The sequence below is a fragment of the Equus quagga genome, chromosome 22 (genome assembly GCF_021613505.1).
Source record: "Equus quagga isolate Etosha38 chromosome 22, UCLA_HA_Equagga_1.0, whole genome shotgun sequence".
NCBI lineage: Eukaryota > Metazoa > Chordata > Mammalia > Perissodactyla > Equidae > Equus > Equus quagga.
The window spans coordinates 5,015,278-5,036,775 of record NC_060288.1 but is presented as its reverse complement, the minus strand read 5'-3'; the positions used below and the strand labels follow the sequence as shown (position 1 = coordinate 5,036,775).

Here is a 21,498-nt window from a genome sequence, read left to right as displayed (position 1 = left end):
CTGAGACAGATAGAACTGGCTAGGAACAAGAAAGTAAGTCAGAGGGTATTATTAACAAACACACAGTGGGGGTGATTATGGTTCACAGAAACCTGTCCTGTAGACAAACTCAGCAGCCCACCACTGATGAAGTCACTAGCCAGCAAGGTAACTGCCGACCAACTGTCCCCCACAGGTATTTGCATTCACTAACACCAGCAGCCTTGGTTCCTCCACGATCCTCCTCCCCCTGCCCTTCAGGGTCTAGACCCATGCCAGTAGCTATCCAAGCTCTCTGAGGCTGCACAAGTGAAGATGCCAGGTGCCTGAATCTTTCCCTCCTGCCACCAGAGCCCAGGAGCTACGTTTGCAGCCTACCTGGGCTTCTGCAGCTCTATGAGTGCAAGACACCAGCCTAGTGCTCTGGGGTGACCCCCACTGCTGTGCTCACACTTAGGGTTAGTCCTTATAGATGTTTACCTGTAGACCACCAGCCTAATGCTTGTCATTGGCCTCCACTGCAGTACACAAGCAAGGTGGGGACTGTGTGCAGCAACAGGTGAGCACATGGACAGCCAGGAATCCCCACAGATGCTTGTGGGAAAGCTCAGACCCTGCCTTCTGTCACTGGCCAGCCTTACCACATCCATGTGTTGATAGTTCCTCCAGCTGTGCACCTGTATGCCCGTAACCTGATTCACATCACTGGCTTCCATGGCAGTGCTCACACCCAGGGGAAAAGAGTACAATCACAGGGGAACACACTGACAGCAAGAGTCCCTGCAAACATTTGTGGGCTCAGATCAGGCCCTGCTTCCTGTCATTGGTCAGTACCACCATGCCCAGTTGTAACTAGCCCTTTCAGCTGTTTACCTGCACACCCTTAGCCAGACCTCTATAATCAGCCTCCATGGCAGTGTACACACCCAGGGGAAAAGAGTGCAGCCACAGAAGACCACACCAACATGCGAGGCCTGTGAAGCTACTTGTGGGTCCAGATCTGGCTCTTCCTTCTGACTCTGGCTGACATCACTGGGCCGATCTGTAAAAAGATAGCCCCTTTAGCTATGCACCTGCATGCCCCAGCCTGAGCCTCATCACTGGCCTCCACTGCAATATGCATACCTGGAGGTAGAATGTGAAGCCTTAGAAGAGCACCCTAACACCCAGTGCCACTGGAGTTTCTCTGAGTGAACCCGTATTTGGCCCTGGACCTTGCTAGCTACCCTGGACCTGATCACTAAGAGTGTGCCTGCAACTGACCTCTGCCATTACCTAACACATGCAGTTGGGCTTTGCAGTCAAGTGTGTGCACACTGCTGGCTTTAGCCACCATGACTGCCTGAACTTGTCCCTAGCTACTGGTCCTAGATGTGCCACTTAGGACCTCAAAAGCCCTTGTAGCCACCATGGATGCACAAAGTGCTCACAAGCACCACACATTTGTTGATAATGCTGACCCTGGTGGCCCGAGCTGAAGAGACATTACATCCCCTTGGACCTAGTGCCATCAAATGTCCCAGCACCTGATGCCCTTCACCACTAGACCCAGGGTCACAGCACAATTGAGTGTGCCCTCATCCACAGGCAAAAGTCTTCCCTTATTGCAATCAGTCCATAAAGTCTGGAAGAGGTGACTGCATTTTCAATTGTGCAGACAATTATGCAAGGCTACAGGGATCCTGAAGAATCAGGTAAATGTGTCCATCAAAGGAATATAGTAAACCTCCAGTAACTGGCTCCAAAGGAATAAAAATCCAGAAATTGCCCAGCAAAGAATTTAAAGTAATTGTTCTACAGATCCTCAGAGAACTACAAGAAAGCACAGATAAACAATTTAACAATATTGGGAAAAAATACAAGAATGAAATGAGAAGCTAAACAAAGAGATAGAAAACATAAAAAAGAACCAAACAGAAATTGTGGAGCCAAAGTATACAATGACTGAACTGAAAAATTCAATAGAGAGCTTCAACAGTAGACTTGAACAAGCAGAAGACAGAATCAGTGAACTAGAAGACAGATTAACTGAAATTACACAATCAGAAGTACAAAAAGCAAAAAGAATAAAAACAGTGAGGGAAGCCTATGGGAATCAGATGATAACATGAAAAGATATAGTGTACTCATTATTAGACACCTGGAAGGAGAAAAAAGTAGAAACCTTATTTAAATAAATAATGGCAGAGAAGTTCCAAAATCTGGGGGGAGACTTGGGCAACCAAGTTCATTACTCTAATAAGTCACCTTAAAATTTCAATCTAAAGCATTCTTCTCCAAGAAAAATAACAAAACTGTCTAAAACCAAAGACAAACAGAGAATTTTAAAAGAAAGAGGAAAAAATCTCTCAGTCAAGGGTTAAAAGACAAAAGTATTAAAAATAGTTACAGTTTCAAAAATTTGTTAATGGATACACAATAAGAAAAGATGTAAATGGTAAAATCAAAAACATAAAAGAGGGAGGAATAAAAGGATAGAGGTTTTGTATGTGATCAAAGTTAAATTATTATCAGAGTAAAATAGAGTAGAATAAATGTAAGATGTTTTTTGTAAACCTCATAAGAACCATAAAGCAAAAATCTACTGTAGATACACAAAAGATAAAGAGAAGAGAATCAAAGCATACTACTATGAAAAATCATCAATTTATAGAGAACGTGATCAAGAAATGAAGAAAATAAAAATAGAACTGCAAGGCAGCCAGAAAAACATTAATAAGATGGCATTAGTAAGTCCTTACCTATCAGTAATTACTCTAAATGTTAATAGATAAAATTCTCCAATCAAAAGGCAAAGAGTGACTGAATTGTTCAAAACAAGACTTAAGTATATGGTGCCTACAAGAGACTCACTTCACCTTTAAGGATATGCATAGATTTAAAGGGACAGCAAAATATATACCATGCAAGTGAAAACCAAAAGAGGGCAAGGTAGCTATACTTATATCAGACAAAATAAACTTTAAGCCGAAAATGGTAACAAGAGATATAGAAGGTCATTATATAATGAGAGAGGGGTCAATTAATCAGGAAGATATGACAATTATAAATATTTATGTTCCCAATAAGAGTACCTAAATATATTAAGCAAATACTAAACAGATCTGAAGGAAGAAATAGAAAACAATACCATAATAATAGAGAACTACAATTGCCCACTTTGGGCAGTCATCCAGACAGAAAATCAACAAGGAAACAAACTTGAATAATATTTACACCAAATGGATCTAACAGACAGATACATAAATTTCCAACCAAAAGCAGCATGTATTCTTCTCAAGTGCACGCATTCTCCAGGGTGGATCACACGATAGGTCACAAAACAAGTCTTAGTAAGTTTAAGACAAATAAAATCATACCAAGTATCTTTTCCAACAACAACAGTATGAAATTAGAAGTGGATAACAGGAGGAAAGATGGAAATAAACAACCTCATTTTATATCTCAAGGAACTAGAAAAAGGAAAACAAACTAAGCTCAAAGTTAGTAGAAGGATAGGAATAACAAACATCAAAGCATAAATAAATGAAATAGAGACAAGAAAGACAATAGAAACTTACTCAGAAAAACAGACAGAGGATTCAAATAAATAAAATCATAAATGAAAGAGGAGACAATACCACTGATACCACAGAAACACAAAGAATCTTGAGAGAATATTATGAATAATTATATGCCAACAAACTTGGTAACATAGAAGAAATGGATAAATTCCTATAAACATATAATATACCAAGACTGAAACATGAAGAAAGATAAAATCTGAACAGATCAATAATGAGTATGGATGAATCAGTAATCAAAAACCTCCCAAAATAGAAAAGCCCAGGACCAGGTGATTTCACTGATGAATTCTACCAAACATTTAGAGAAGAATGAACTCCAATCCTTCTCAAACACTTCCAAAAATTGAAGAGGAGAGAACATTCCCAAACTCATTCTACAAGAGCAGAATTATTCTGAAACCAAAGTCAGACAAGGATAGCACAAGAAAAGAAAATTACAGATCAATATCCCAAAGGAATATAAATGTAAAAATTCTCAACAAAATATTAGCAAACCAAATTCAACAGCCTATTAAAAGGATTATTCACCATGAGCAAGTGAGATTTATCTTGGGATGCAAGGATATTTCAACATATGCAAATCAATAAATGTGATACACCATATAAATAGAATGAAATATAAAAATTATATGATCATCTCAATAGATGCACAAAAAGCATTTGGCAAAACACAACATGTTTAATGATAAAAAACCTCAACAAATTGGGTATGTAGAAGGAACATACCTTATCATAATAAAAGCCATTTATGACAAGTCCACAGCTAACATCACTCAATGGTGAAATGTTGAAAGGTTTTCTTCAGAGATCAGGAACCAGACAAGTGTGCCTACTCTCACCATTCTTATTCAATACAGTACTGGAATTTCTAGCTGGAGCAATCAAGCAAGATAAAGATATAAAAGGTATCCAAATTGTTAAGGAAGAATTAAAATTATCTTTGTTTGCAGATGATATGCTCCTATATATAGAAAACACTAAAGACATTACCAAAAACTATTAGAAGTAACCAACAAATTCAGTAAAGCTCAAAGATACAAAATCAATGTACAGAAAACAGTTGTGTTTCTATACTCTTACAACAAAACATCTGAGAAATAAATAAAACAATTCCATTCACAATAGCATCATAACCAATAAAATACTTAGGAATAAATTTAACTGAAAAGGTGAAAAATCTGTGCACTGAAAATTCAAAGGTGTTCATGGAAGAAATTGAAGACAAAAACAAATGGAAAGATGTCCCATGTTCATGGATTGGAAGAATTAATATTGTTAAAATGTCCATATTACCCATAGGTTCAATGAAATCTCTACCAAAATTCCAATGGAATTTATCACAGAAATGGAAAAAACAATCCTAGGGTTTGTATGAAGTCACAAAAGACTTTGAATAGCTAAAGCAATATTGAGAAAGAAGAACAAACTAAAGGCATCAAACTTCCCGATTTCAACCTATACTACAAAGCTATAGTAACCAAAACAGTATTGCAGTGGCATAAAAATAGACAATTAGGCCAATGGAAAAGAATCAATAGCCCTGACATGAACCCCTGCATATACAGTCAAGTAATATTTGGGACCCAAAAATACTCAATGGGTAAAGGACAGTCTTTTCAAAACTGTTGTGGGGGAGAACGGGATAGACACATGCAGAAGAATGAAATTAGACTCCTATCTTACACCACGTACAAAAATTACTTCAAAATGAATCAAAGACTTAAACATGACACGTGAAACTATAAAACTAGAAGAAAACATAGGGAAAAAACTCCTTGACATTGCTGTTGGCAGCAATTTCCTGGATATGACAGGAATAGCACAAGCAACAACAGCAAAAATAAATAAGTGGGACTACATCAAACTAAAAGTCTTATGCATAGCAAATGAACCAATCAACAAAGTCAAAGGCAGCCTATAGAATTGGGGAAAATATTTGCAAACCATATATTGAATAAGAGGTTAATAGCCAAAATATACAAAGAATTCATACAACTGGATAGCAAAAGAGCTAGCAACTCACTTTAAAAATAGGTAGTAAAACTGGATAAACAGTTTTACAAATAAGACATTCAAATGGCCAACAGGTACAAGAAAATGTGCTCAGCATCACTAACAATCAGGAAAAAACAAATAAAAACCATAATGATATATCACCTCACGTCTGTAAAATGGCTGTCATCTAAAGGACAAGAGATAAGTATTGATGAGGGTTTGGAGAAAAGGTAACCCCAATGCACTGTTGGTGGGGGTGCAAATTGGAACAGCCACTATGGAAAATAGCATGGAGGTTCCTCAAAAAAATTAAAAATAGAACTACTATATCCTTCAACAGTCACACTTCTGGGTATATATCCAAAGGAATTGAAATCAGGATCTTGTAGAGATAATTGCACTCAGATGTTCATTGCATCATTATGATAGCCAAGATATGGAAACAGCCCATGTGTCTGTCAACAGACGAATAGATAAAGAAATTGTGGCATATATATATATGCAATGAAATATTATTTAGCCATGAAAAAGAACGAAACCCTTTCGTGGCCATTTGTGACAACTTGGATGAACCTTGAGGGCATTATGCTAGATGAACTAAGTCAGACAGAGAAATACAAATACTGTATGCTATCACTTGTATCTGGAATCTAAAAAGGTGAAACAAGAAAACAGGGACGAGGCCAGCCAAGTGGTGTAGTGGTTAAGTTTTCGTTCTCTGTTTCCTCAGCCTGGGGTTCACAGTTTTGGATCCTGGGCATTGACCTACATGCTGCTCATCAAGCCATGCTGTGTTAGCATCCCATATGCAAAGTAGAGGAATATTGGCACAGATTTTAGCTCAGGGACCATCTTCCTCAAGCAAAAAGAGGAAGATGGGCAACACACATTAGCTCAGGGCCAATCTTCCTCACCAAAAAAAAAAAAAAAAACAGAAAGAAAACGAAAACAGGGAGTAGAGTGGTGGTTACCAGAGGTCAGGGATTGAGGGAAATGCTGAGATATTGAACAATGAAAAAAACTTCCAGTTATAAGATTAACAAGTTGGGGATCTAAAGCACAGCTAATAGTAATAGCTAATAATATACTTGAATGTTGCTAAGAGATTAGATCTTAAATGCTCACCACACACAAAAAAATGGTAATGGTGATGGGATTGAGGTGGTAGCTAATGCTATGGTGGTGATAATTTTGCAGTAAATAAATGTGTTAAAGCAACACATCATACATCTGAAATTTACAGAATGTTAAGTGTCAACTCTATCTCAATAAAGCTGAAAAAAGAAATTGTGTCTACTTTCATGAGTGATACTGGTATGTACTTTTTTGTGTGTCTTTGGTTTTGGTATCAGGGTTACGTTTGCCTTATCGAATAAACTCAGAAGTACATCCTATTCTATTTTCTGAAAGAGTTTGTTAATGATAGTATTATTTCCTCTTTAAATATTTGGTAGAATTCATCAGTAAAGTCATAGGAGAGTCAGATTTTACTTATGAGAAGGTTTTTAACTAGTAATTCAATGTATTACTTTTTAAAAGTTTATTTAGATTTTCTATCCACTTTTGACTTTACTTTGGCAATCTGTTTCTTTCTAAGAATCTGTCCATTTCATTTGTCATCTAATTAGCTAGAATAAAGTGGTTCATAACATTCTTTTATAATTCTTTTAGTTTTTATAAGCTCATTAGTGAAATTTCCTCTTTTACTCTTATTACTGGTAATTGAGCTCTTCACTATTTTCTTGAATACTATAGGTAAACTATGGTCAATTTTGTTGATATTTCCAAAGAATTAACTTTTGATTTCATTGAGTTTTTTCTATATTACTGTTCTACCTTTCCATTCATGGATTTCTACTCTATTCATTACTACTTCTTTCTTTCTGCTTGCTTTCAATTTAGTTTGCCCTCTTTTTCTAATTTCTTAAGGTGGAAGGATAGGTAATTTATTTTAGACCTTTCTTCTTTTCTGATATAGGTGTTTAAAGCTACAAACTTTTCGCTAATCACTCCTTTAGCTTTATCCCATAATTTTTGATATGTTTATGTTTTCATTTACATTTTTTAAAAATTCCTTTGTTGACTTCAAAATATATTGGTTATTTACAAGTGTATTTTTTAACTTCCAAATATTTGATGTTTTCCCAGACTTCTTCTTGTGGATATAAAATATAGTTTTGTTGTGGGCTCAGAATATATTTTGTATGATTTTAGTTCTTCAATATTATTGAGACTTGTTTATTAGCCCATCATAGGATCTATGTTGAATAATGTTCCATGTGCTCTTGAAAGTAATGTGCATTCTGCTGCCATTCAGTGAAGTGTCCTATGAATATCAGTTAAGTTAATTTGGTTGATTTTGTTTTCTGGTTATCTACATCATTGCTAATTTTCTATCTGTTTGCTCTAGCACTTACTGAGATTGGATTGTTAAAATCTTCAACTATTATGTTTTGGTTGTGTATTTCTCCTTTTAACTCTGTCAGTATTTGCCTCCAGTATTTTGGGGCTGTGTTTTTAGAAGCATATAAATTGTTTCATCTATCTCACATAATGACCTGTTAGTCATCATGAAATAGCCTCTCTGTCTCTAGCCATATTTCTTATTTTAAAGTGCAATTTTCAACTAGGTTATCCAACTTGTTAATACAGGATTGATCATATTTTTAAAAATATTCCCTTAATGTCCATGGAATCAACAGTATTGACCCTCTTCCACTTTGATAATAGTAATTTTTGTCTTTTCTCTATTTTTCTTAGCCTGTCCAGCCGGTTATCAAATTAATTGATGTTTTTCAGAGAACTAGCCTTTGGATTCATTGATTTCCTATTTTCAATTTTACTTTTGCTCTAAATTTAATCTTTTTCTTCTGCCTACTTTGCATTTAATTTGGTGATCTTTTTCTAGTTTCCCAAAATGCAAGCTTAGATTACTTACGTTAGATCTTTCTTTTTTCTAATATATGCATTTAATATTATAAATGTGCTTCTAAGTACATCTTGTATCATATCCTATAATTTGTGTGTTGTGAGATTGGCCCTGAGCTAACATCTGTTGCCAATGCCCCTCTTTTTGCTTGAGGAAGATTGTCCCTGAGCTAACATCCTTGCCAATATTCCTTTATTTTGTATGTGGGATGCCACCACAGCATGGCTTGATGAGTGGTATGTAGGTCAGCATCTGAGATCCAAACTCACAAACCCAGGCCACTGAAGCAGAGCACACAAATTTAACCAGTACGCCACCAGGCTGGACACTTATATCCAGTAAATTTTGATAGTTTATATTTTATTTTCATTTAGTTAAAAATATTTTTAGGGGCCAAGCCCTGTGGTCTAGAGGTTAAGTTCACGTGCTCCACTGTGGCAGCCCAGGGTTCACCAGTTTGGTTCCTGGGTACAGACCTACATACCACTCATCAGGCCATGCTGTGGTGCTATCCCACATGGAAGCACTAGAACGACCTAAAACTAGATATACAACTATATACTGTGGCTTTGGGGAGAGGAACAAAAGAGGAAGATTAGCAACAAATGTCAGCTCAGGGCCAAATTTCCTCACCAAAAAACATACTTGAAAAATATATATATATTTTTAAATTTCTCTCGAGACTCCTTTAACACATGTGTTATTTAGAAATGTGTTGTTTAATCTTCAAGTATTTTGGGTTTTACAGTTACCTTTCTGTTATTGATTTCTAGTTAATTTATTTTGGTCTGAAAGTATACATTGCATCATCTCTATACTTTTACATTTATTAAGGTTTATTGTATGGTAAAATGTGGTCTATCATGGAAAGTATTCCATGTCATCTTGAGAAGTATTTTGCATTTTCTGTTGTTGGATGGAGTCTTCACTAGATGTCAATAAGATGAAGTTGATCATGCTGTTTGGTCAATTATATGCTTACTGATTTTCTGCATTCTATATCTGTTAATTAGTGATGCAGGGGAGTTGGAGTAGAATAGCATTCCAACTATTAATAGTATAACTAGAATAGTGAACCCATCTATTTCTCCTTGAAGTTCTATCAGATTTTGCCTCACTTATTTTGACGCTCTGTTGTTAGACACATACACATTGAGTATTATTTCTCTTTTTTAAGAGCTGACCTTTTTATTATTATGAAATGCCTCTCTTTATTCTGATAATTTTCCTTGTTCTGAAGTTTACTTCACCTGAAATTAATGTAGCTACTCAAGCTTTCTCTTGATCAATGTTAGTGTGATTTATCTTTCTCCATCCCTTTACTTTTAGTCTATAAATGTCTTTACATTTAAAATGAGTTTCTTGTAGACAACATAGACTTGAGTCACATATATATATACACTCTCTTAATTGGTTCATTCAGAATATTAATATTTAAAGTGAATATTGATATATTTGGATTAATATCTGCAATATTTATTACTGTTTTCTATGTGAGGCCTTGTTTTTAGCTTCCTTTTTTGCCCTCAATTGTTGGTCTGATGTCTCTGGTTTTAATTGAGCATTCTACATTATTTCAATTTTTTATTCTTAGTATGCCAATTACATTTGATTTTTAAATATTTTTAGTGTTTTGTCTCGTTTTTAGTGCTCGCCCTATACATTTACAACTAATCAAAGTCCACTTTCACATAACATCATACCACTTCATGGGTAAGCATATATCTTATAATGGTATTCCAAATTCTTCCCTCCACTTATAACATTTTTGTCACTTGTTATATTTATCCATAAGCTATATTCACAAAGTACATTATTATTTTTGGCAAACTGTTAGATCAATTAAGGTAAGAAAAAGCTTTATTTTATGTTTTTTATTCTTTAATGTTATTCTTTTCTTTATATAAATCTGGATTCCTTACTTATACCATTTTCCTTCTCACTGAAAAATTCCTTTTAACATTTCCTGCATAAAGGGTTTGCTGATGACAAATTTCCTCAATTTATATTTTGGCAAGTTTTTATTTCTGCTTCAATTTTGAAGGAAAATTTCATGGATACAAAATTCTTGGTTGGTGGCTTTTTTTTCTTTCAATACTTTAAACATTGCACTCCACCATCCTCTTGGTTGCATTATTTTTGAAAAAAATTCTCAAAATATTTTTATTCTTGCTCCTCTCTAGGAAAGATGTTTTTCCCTTCTGGCTTCTTTTGAGATATACTTTTTCTTTTTCTTTGATTTTCTGCAGTTTAAATATGATATGTCCATGTGTAAACTTTTTGGAATTAGTATTCTCTGAACTTCCTGTATCTGGAGTTGGGTGTCTGTCACTAATTTGGAAATGTCTCAAACATTTTTATTTCAACTAGTTATTTTGTTCCCTTATCACCTTCTTTTCCTTTTGGTATTCTCATTATACATATGTTTGCCTTTTGTAATAGTTCCACTGTTCTGCATATTCTGTTCCATTTTTTTCATTCTTTTTCTCTTTCCTTTACAGTTGAAAAGTTTCTATTGCCATACTTTCAAGCTCACTAATTTTTTTCCTTAGCTGTGTTTGATCTGATGCTCCCATCAAAGGCATTCTTCATTTCTGCTACAGTGTTTTTGATTTCTAGCATTTTCTTTTCTTTCCTGGAGTTTTCCTTCCTTTACTTACAATACCCACCTGTTTTTGCCTGTTATTTACTTTTACCCTAGAGCCCTTACCATATTAATCAGCATTATTTTAAATTCTCAGTCTGATAATTCCAATATGTTTGCCATATCTGAGTCTTCTCTGTCTCTTCAAATTGTATTGTTTGCCTTTTGTATGCACTGTAATTTTTTATTAAAAGCCAGATCTGATGTTCTGGTTTGAAAGAACCTGATGTTGCCTACTAAAGTGGCCTTCTGCTCCTGAGCTTCTGTTCTGGTAAGCTCAGATACTTTTTATCTTCCTGTCTGTCCAATTTTGGTGGCAACAGTTTGCCTTGTTACTTAAATTCTCTAATGGATCTAAAAGTTGTTGATTTTGAGTTTTCCAGCTTTTTTCTTGTTGTGAGGATGGGACTGATCACTTTTGGCTCCTTTCATGTTGGATCAAATTCTTCTTTTTTTTATGTAGGCATTTACAGATATATATTTCCCTATGATTACTGCATTTGCTGCATCTCATAAGTTGGTTATGTTTCGTTACATCACACATGTCTAAGCATTTTCTAATTTAGCTTGTGATGTCTTCTTTGATCCATTAGTTAAGTGTTGTTTAATTTCCACATACTTATAAATTTTTTAATTTCTCTCTATTATTGATGTCGAGCTTCATTCCTTTGTGGTTAGACAGGATTTGTGTGAATTCAATCTTTTAAATTTTGATTTTAAATAAACTAATAGACTTTTTTTTTTTGGTCTAACATATAATCTGCCCTGGAGAATTTTTCATATGCATTTGAGACAAATGTGTATCTTGTTGCTGATATGAAGAGCATTTTATAAATATGTGTTAAGTTCAATTGGGTCACAGGGCTGTTCAAGTCCTCATTGCTATCTATCTAGATGTTTTAGCCATTATTGAAATTGTGGTATTAAAGCCTGTATTATTGTAAAATTTTCTCCTTTTACACTGTTAATGCTGGCTTCACATATTTTGATACTCTGCTTCTTGTTGAGTATATGTTTATAGTTGTTACATATTCTTTTTGAATTGACCATTTGATCAATTTATAATGTTCTACTTTGTCTTTTATAACAGCTTTTGGCTTAAAGGTTTTTTTTTTTCTGATTTCAGTGTATCTTTCTCAGCTCTCTTTTAGTTCCTATTTGCCTAGAATATATTGTTCCATCCTTCAACTTTCAACTGACTTATGCATTGGGTCTAAATTGAGTGTCTTGTAGACAGCATAGAGCTGCATCGTGGTTTTTTAATCCAATATGCTAATCTCTGCTTTTCACTTAGAGAATTTAATTCATATATACTTAAAATAACTTTTGAAAGGGTATGACTTACTTTTGCAATTTTTATGTTTCTTTTCTTCTAGTCTTATGCCAGTTTTGTCCCTCATTTCCCCAATTATTGCCTTCTGTTGTGTATAGCTGATTTTTATAGTAAACCATTTTCTATTCTATTCTCATTTTCTTTTGTGGATAATCCTTACATATTGTCCTGGTCTTTGCCATGAGAATTACTTTTAAATTTATAACAGTCTCACTTGGGGGCCAGCCTCATGGCATAGCAGTTAAGTTCTCATGGTCTGCTTTGGCAGCCTGGGGTTCACCAGTTCACATCCTGGGTGTGGACCTGTGCACTGCTTATCAAGCTATGCTGTGGTGGCATCCCACATATAAAGTAGAAGAAGATGGGCACAGATGTTAGTTCAGGGTCAATATTACTCAGCAAAAAGAGGAGGATTGGAAGTGGATGTTAGCTCAGGGCTAAGCTTCCTCAAAAAAAAGTAAATAAATAAATAAATATAACAATCTAATTAGAATTAATACCAAACTGACTTCAACAGCATACAAAACCTCTGCTTTGGAGTGATGTCAGCATCATGGCAGAGTGAGCTCTCACCGTAAACTTTCCCCTAAAAAATGCAATGAACAGGATATCCACACATAACAAAAGACATCCGAGAGACTCATGAAGCCATACATCAGAAAGTGGAGGTGCTGGAACCCCCCAAAGAAGTTGAATCAAGTAAGAGAACACTTCTCTTCCTCCCTGAAGGACAGCAACCCAGAGAGTGAGAACAGCCTCCAGGAGGAAAGGGAGGAGGGGCAGCCCTCCATGGGAACACCAGAGATCTCTGAGGTCCCTCACAGCCTGGGGCAAAGCCCCCCACAGGAGGGATTAGCTATTGTGGGGGTGTCTTCATCAAGCCAACACCCTCAGGGAGCATACAGCAAGGGCAGAGAAAGAAGCTGCCAGGATGGTGCAGAAAAGAAAGTGCCCCTCCACTCCACCTGGATTCCCAGCCCAGCACCTTGGAGACGTCTCTGTGGATTCTGATCTATTCTGAATACTCAGCTCTTGACCCCCACCCAGTGGCAAAAGTTGGAAGTGGCAATCATGTAATACTACAATGCAGAAGCACAAATCCATGTCTTTGAGCAGTGTGAAAAAAATATCAAATCTCCAGACCAGATGGAAAAAGGCAAGTACCCAGGAATCAAACCTAAAGACACAGAAATCTATAACCTAAATGACAGAGAATTCAAAATAGCTATCATTAAAAAATGCAATGAGTTAAAAGAGAATGCAGATAGACAATTCAATGAGTTTGGAAGCTACTTCACAAAAAAGACTGAAACAATAAAGAAGAACCAATCAGAAATATTGGAGATGAAAAACACAATGAATGAGATAAAGCAGAATACAGATGCCCTGAGTGGTAGAGCTGATAACATAGAGGAACAAATCAGCATCATTGAGGACAGAAATATAGAAATGTTTCAGATGGAGGAGAGAGAACTAAGACTAAAAAGAAATGAAGAAAGTCTCCAAGAAATATCCGACACAGTTAGGAAATTCAACATAAGGATTATAGGAGTTCCAGAGAGAGAAGAGGAGAAAGAGAATGGAGCAGAAAGTGTACTCAAAGAAATAATAGTGGAGAACTTACCAAACCTGGAGAAGGAGATGTAAATCCACGAGAAAGGGCCATCAGATCTCATAACTATGTCAATATAAAAAGACCAACTGCAAGACATATAGGAGTGAAGCTGGCAAAAATCAATGGCAAAGAGAAAATACTAAGGGCAGCAAGGCAGAAGAAAGTAATTTACAAAGGAACCCCTACTATCAGGCTTTCAGCAGATTTCTCAGCAGAAACCTTACAAGCTAGGAGACAGTGGAATAATATATTCAAATCTTTGAAAGACAAAAACTTTCAATTAAGAAAATATCCTTCAGATATGATAGAGAAATAAAAACTATCCCAGATCCAAAAAAGCTGAGAGAGTGCATCACCACAAAACACCACTCCTTACAAGAAATCCTCAAGAAGGCACTCATACCTGAAAAGAAAAAGAAGAAAGGAGTTACAAAGCCCTGAGTAAGGAGGAGAATAGGTAGACAAAATCAGAAAATAGGAGCTATTTAGCAGAACAGGTTAGCAAATACTCAGGTAAAACATTAAAGATAAAGGGAAAGAAAACACCAAAAACAAAGATAATCTTGTCATTTTAACCACAAACTCACAACACAAGATGGAATGAGATGTGACACAAGCAACTTAGGAGGAGAAGAGGGAAGGGACTGAATCAGCTCAGTCTAAGGAAATACGAGGTCATCAGAAAATGGACTATCTCATCTACAAGATTTTGCATACAAACCTCAGGTTAATCACTAAACAAAAAAGAAGATCAGAGTAACAAATAATATATAAGGAGAAAACTAAACAATCCAGCATAAAAAACTACCTAATCGAATTGGTAATCTGAAATACATGGGAGAAGAAACAAAGGAAATACAGGAGAATCAGAGAATGAGCAATAAAATGGCAGCATTAAGCCCTCATATATCAATTCACTCTGAATGTGAATGGAGTGAAATCTTGAATAAAAAGACACAGAGTGGCAAGATGGATTAAAGAAAAAGATCTGACAATCTGTTCCCTCCAGGAAACACACCTCAGCTCCAATGACAAACACAGGCTCAGAGTGAAGGGATGGAAGGTGATACTCCAAGCTAAGGGCAAACAAGTGAAAGCAGGTGTCACAGTCTTATATCAGACAAAGTAGATTTCAAGATAAGGCAGGTAAAGAGAGACATAGAGGGTCATTATATAATGATCAAAGGGACACTACATCAAGAAGAAATAATGCTTATAAATATCTATGGACCCAACACAAGAGCACCAAAGTTCATAAAGCAATTATTAACAAACCTAAAAAAAGTTATCAAAAATAACACAATAATAGTAGGGGACCTCCACACCCCACTCACATCATTGGACAGATCATCCAGACAAAAAATCAACAAGGAAATGGTGGAATTAAATGCAAAGCTAGAACAGTTGGACTCAATAGACATATATAGAACACTCCATCCAAAAACAGCAGAATACACATTCTTCTCAAGTGCACATGGAACATTCTCAAGGATAGACCATATGTTGGAAAACAAGGCAAGCTTCTATAAGTTAAAAAAATGTAAATAATAACAAGCATCTTCTCTGATCATATTGCTATAAAGCTAGAAATTAATTACAAGAAGAAAGCTGAGAAAGGGACAAACATGTGGGGACTAAACAATATGCTATTGAACAAGCAATGGATCATTGAAGAAATTAAAGCAGAAATCAAAAAATATCCGGAGACAAATGAAACTGATAATAGGCCATTCCAATCATATGGGACACTGCAAAAACTGTATTAAGAGGGAAATTCATTGCAGTACAAGCACACATTAACAAGCAAGAAAAATCCCAAATAAGCAATCTCAAATTACACCTAACCGAATTAGAGAAAGAAGAACAAAGCCCAAAGTCAGCAGGAGAGAAATAATAAAAATAAGAGCAGAAATAAATGCTATCAAAACAAAAAAAAGGCAGTAGAAAGGATCAATGAAACAAAGAGCTGGTTCTGTGAGAAGATAAATAAAATTGAGAAACCCATAGCCAGTATTACAAAGAAAAAAAGAGAGAGAGCTCAAAGAAAAATAATCAGAAATGAAAGAGGGAAAATAACAAGACTTCACAGAAATACAATGGATTACAGGAGAATACTACAAAAAACCATATGCCAACAAAATGGATAACCTAGAGGAAATGGATAAATTTTTAGACTTTTACAATCTCCCAAAGCTAAGTCAAGATGAAGCAGACAGTCTGAACAGACCAATCACAAGGAAGGAGATTGAAACAGCAATGAAAAGCATCCCAAAGAATAAAACCCCAGGACCAGACAGCTTTCCTGGGGAATTCTACCTAACTTTCAAAGAAGATTTAATACCTATACTTTTCAAGATATTCCAAAAACTTAGGGAGGATGGAACACTTCCTAATACATTGTACGAGGCCAACATCACCGTGATACCAAAGCCTGACAAGGACAGCACGGAAAAGGAGAACTATAGGTCAATAGCACTGATGAGCATAGATGCAAAAATTCTCAACAAAATTTTGGCAACTCGAATTCAGCAATATATCCAAAGGATCATACATCATGATCAAGGGGATTCATACCAGGGACTCAGGGATGGTTCAACATCCACAAATCAATCAACAAATTGAGGAATAAAAACCACATGATCATCTCAATAGATGCAGAGAAAGCATTTGACAAGATCCAACAGTCATTTATGATAAAAAAAAAACTCTGAACAAAATGGGGATAGAAGGAAATTACCTCAACATAATAAAGGCCATATATGACAAACCCACAACCAACTTCATACTGAACGGGCAAAAACTGAGTGTCATCCCCCTGAAAACAGGAACAAGACAAGGATGCTCTCTATCACCACTCTTATTCAACATAGTACTGGAGGTTTGGGCCAGAGCAATTAGGCAAGAGAAAGGAATAAAAGGAATCCAAATAGGAAAGGAAGAAGTGAAACTCTCACTGTTTGAAGATGACGTGATCTTATATATAGAAAGCCCCAAAGAATCCATTGAAAAACTTTACAAATAATCAACAACTACAGCAAATTTGCAGGATATAATATCAACTTACATAAATCAGTAGCATTTCTATACTCTAATAACGAACTAACAGAAAAAGAACTCAAGAACACAATCCCATTCACAATCACAACAAAAAGAATAAAATACCTCGGGGTGAATTTAACTAAGGAAGTGAAAGACCTATACAATGAAAACTACAAGGCTTTCCTGAAAGAAATGGATGAGGTCATTAAGACATGGAAAGACATTCCATGTACATGGACTGGAAGCATAAACATAGTTAAAATGTCCATACTACCTAAAGCAATCTACAGATTCAAAACAATCCCAATCAGAATCCTAATGACATTCTTTACAGAAATAGAACAAAGAATCCTAAAATTCATATGGGGCAACAAAAGACCCCGAATTGCTAAAGCAATCCTGAGAAAAAAGAACAAAGCTGGAGGCATCACAATCCCTGACTTCAAAACATACTACAAAGCTACATTAATCAAAACAGCATGGTACTGGTACAATAACAGGTGTGCAGATCAATGGAACAGAATTGAAAGCCCAGAAATAAAACCACACATCTATGGACAGCTTATCTTTGACAAAGGAGCTGAGGGCATACAATGGAGAAAAGAAAGTCTTTTCAACAAATGGTGCTGGGAAAACTGGAAAGCCACATGTAAAAGAATGAAAATTGACCATTCTTTTTCACCATTCATAAAAATAAACTCTAAATGATCAAAGACCTAAAGGTGAGACCTGAAACCATAAGTCTTCTAGAGGAAAATGTAGGCAGTATACTCTTTGACATCAGTATTAAAAGGATCTTTTTGGACACCATGTCTTCTCAGACAAGGGAAACAATAGAAAGAATAAACAAATGGGACCTCACCAAACTAAACAGCTTCTTCAAGACAAGGGAAAACAGGATTTAAACAAACAAACAAACAAAACCCCACTAATTTGGAAAAAATATTTGCAAGTCATATATCTGACAAGGGGTTAATCTCCATAATATATAAAGAACTCACACAACTCAACAACAAAAACTCAAACACCCCAATCAAAAAATGGGCAGAGGAGATGAACAGACATTTCTCCAAAGAAGACATACAGATGGCCGATAGGCACATGAAAAGATGTTCATCATCACTGATCATCAGGGAAATGCAAATCAAAACTACACTAAGATATCACCTTACACCCATTAAAATGGCAAAAATAACCAAAACAGAAAGTAACAAGTGTTGGAGAGGTTGTGGAGAAAAAGGATCCGTCATATACTGCTGCTGGGAGAGCAAACTGGTGCAGCCACTGTGGAAAACAGTATGGAGATTTCTCAAAAATTAAAAATAGAAATACCATATGACCCAGCCATCCCACTAGTGGGTATCTATCCAAAGAGCTTGAAGTCAGCAATTCCAAAAGTCCCATGCACCCCAATGTTCATTGCAGCATTATTTACAATTGCTAAGGTGTGGAAGCAACCTAAATGCCCAACAACTGATGATTGGATAAAGAAGATGTGGTGTATATATATAAATACAATGGACTACTACTCAGCCATCAAAAAAATAAAATCATCCCATTCACAACAACATGGATGGACCTTGAGGGAAGTATGTTAACTGAAATAAGCCAGATAGAGAAGGACAATCTTTGTATGACTCCACTCATATGAGGAATTTAAACATGTGCTCAAAGAGAGCAGATTAGTGGCTACCAGGGGAAAGGTGGGGTGGGGGTGGGCACAAAGGGTGAAGGGGTGCACCTACAACACGACTGACAAACAATAATGTACAACTGAAATTTCACAAGATTGTAAACTATCATAAAGCCAATTAAAAAGAACCTCAATTGGCAAAGTTTTCAGAAGAATTTACTCTCTCATAGCCAAAAGCTCTTCCACTAGTGCTCCTTAATCTTAGGTCTACACATTTTGGGAAACATTGGTTGTCTCCTTTTGAAATACTAATGGGACAGCCTATGCAATTAGATGAGGAAATATATGAACAAACTTTGCATAAGAGAGATATACTAAATTACTATCAGGGTCTCATTGAGATATTTAATAGAAATGAAAGAGTTTGTAACTGGTTTTTTTCACAGAGAGCTCCCAGACCTTAGGGATCATGGACCATAACCTGGAGAATTTATTCATCAGAAGACGCATCAAATAAAAGATTCTTTGCAAACTTGTTGGAAAGGACCATACCAGGATGAGAAGAAGATGGCATTGATTGTAGACAGCTGTCCCAAGACTCTGGACCAGGCCTGTATGCCCAACATTATATCCCCTCATTTAAACCTTTGTTATGCTTAAACCGTATGCCTATTTTATAATCGTTCCATTTGAGGTTTCAAAATACTATCATACTTAAAGAACATGATTTATTTGGAACAGATTGGTCTTGAAGGCTAGGCATTTATCGGGTGGGTTCTAATGGAACTCAGTGATTATGTAGAAAATATCTCTGGCCTTGGCTACTGCCTGGATGGCTAAAACGCTGCACCCTGAGTTTCCCTTGGAAGCAGGGAAGGAGTCACACTGAGCTAACACCTGTTGCCAATCTCCCTCTCATTAAGGCCAAATGGGCTCATTCAGTGTTCCACTGGAATGGCCACCAAGTGGCTATATTTGTTGCTTCTTTGGGTCTAGAAGAGGTCATTATCACATGTGGAAGCCCTGACTAAATTTACTCAAAAAGCTCTTAATGATAATCAAGCAGGAATAGCCTTATTAAATACTGAAATGTCTTTAATGAAAAAGGCTGTCCTTAAAAATAGAATGGCTTTAGATATTTTAATTGCATCCCAAGGTGGTACATAAGCAATCACTCAAACTGAATGCTGTGCTTTTATATGTGATGAATCTTCCAGTGTGTCATCTCTGCTAAAGCACAAGAATAAACAGGTGAATGCCTTAAGCAGTCCTACATCCAGTCTTGATTTGTTTGGTGGCTCCTTTCCAGTATCAGTTCCCTTTTTTGATCCAGCTTGAAATTCCTATTTCTATTATTTCTTGGAATTCTTGTACTGGTTATAATATTCCAACTAATTGCTGTTTTCTTTACTCAGCGTTGTATGACTGGGGGCATACATGCTAGACTAATGGTTGCTTGGCAACTTGAGATAGTTGATTGATCTTACAATCCTGGATGAATTTCCTTTTCTGATAAGCACTTTGCCTAAGATCTCACTTTAAACGAATATTTTCAAATACACTGAGTTATTATCATTGTTACTGTACTTGTTCTATAATTGTGAACAATCTAAACATAAGGAGTCATAGAAAAGCACATGTACAATGTTTGTGCCACAATCTAAAATTAATTGAAAGTTATATAACCTATGAAATGCTTCCTTTGTTACCTCTACGTGTGTCTGACTATATACACCCAACGTGGACAACTGGGAAAATAAATGAGATAAAAGCCTAGCACCAAGAGACATGATGGACCCAGGGCAGACAGAAACCACTCTGGCACCAAAGAACAATATTTTGATCATCAATGCTTTCTATCAAAAGATTATAGATCAGAAGAGGAAAAATGATAAACAAATGGCAAGCAATAGGATATATTGGAGTATATGAGGATGCCATTTGGTGTAAAACTAATTTGGCCTGACCTTGTTTTTACAAAAGGGCCTGACATGGACATTGAGCATGCATTGTGTACCTGTTTTAAGCATTTGCTTTGTTCCCAGTACAGGAACAAATGCCCTTAAGATAAAGATGCCACTTCCCCCACATTGGCATTTCCTTAAGGATAAGCATCTTTCCCTAGGCTAGAAATTGATTGCTGAAATCATCCTGTGACCACCCAGCTTGAGACAACAGACCTGCTACCTGTTGTGTTTGTCAAGAGAGCAGACCTGCTACCTGCTGTGTGAATCACTTACTGGCTAAGTGATCTCAGGACTGTTGTAAAAGGGGCATTCCAATCACATGCAATACATGCTCTTTGATGGTATATAACGACTCTGTACACCCCACTTCTTTGGTGCCCTTCCTCCCTTGGGGAAGCAAGGTCCCTGGTTAGCCCTCAGATCTGGCTCATAATAAACTCACCACAATTTTGATTTATAGATTGATTATGGATTATTTATGTCAACATTTCCAAAGTATAGTTTTACAGGATATAGAGTTTTTGACTAAAAGTTTTTTCTTTCAACATCTGGGTATTTTATTTCAGTGACTTCTGCTCTCCATTATTTCTGATGAGTGGTCACCCATTAATCATCATCAATTAATAATTAATTAATTTTACCCTATATATGATGAATTATTTTTCTCTTGCTGCTGACAAGACCTTATCTTTGTCTTTCATATCAGGAGCTCTCTATGCTATGTCTGGATGTGTATCTCTATTTGTTTATTTTAGTGGAGTATATTGGTGGATTTGTGGAAGATTCATCACATTTGAT

General features: G+C 36.1%; 1 protein-coding gene across 1 annotated transcript in view; it reads right to left on the bottom strand.

Moving 5' to 3' along the window:
- The window catches only part of LOC124231814 (disintegrin and metalloproteinase domain-containing protein 18-like), a 255,941-nt gene that overhangs the window by 4,540 nt on the left and 229,903 nt on the right, over nt 1-21,498 (bottom strand). The window lies entirely within an intron of this gene.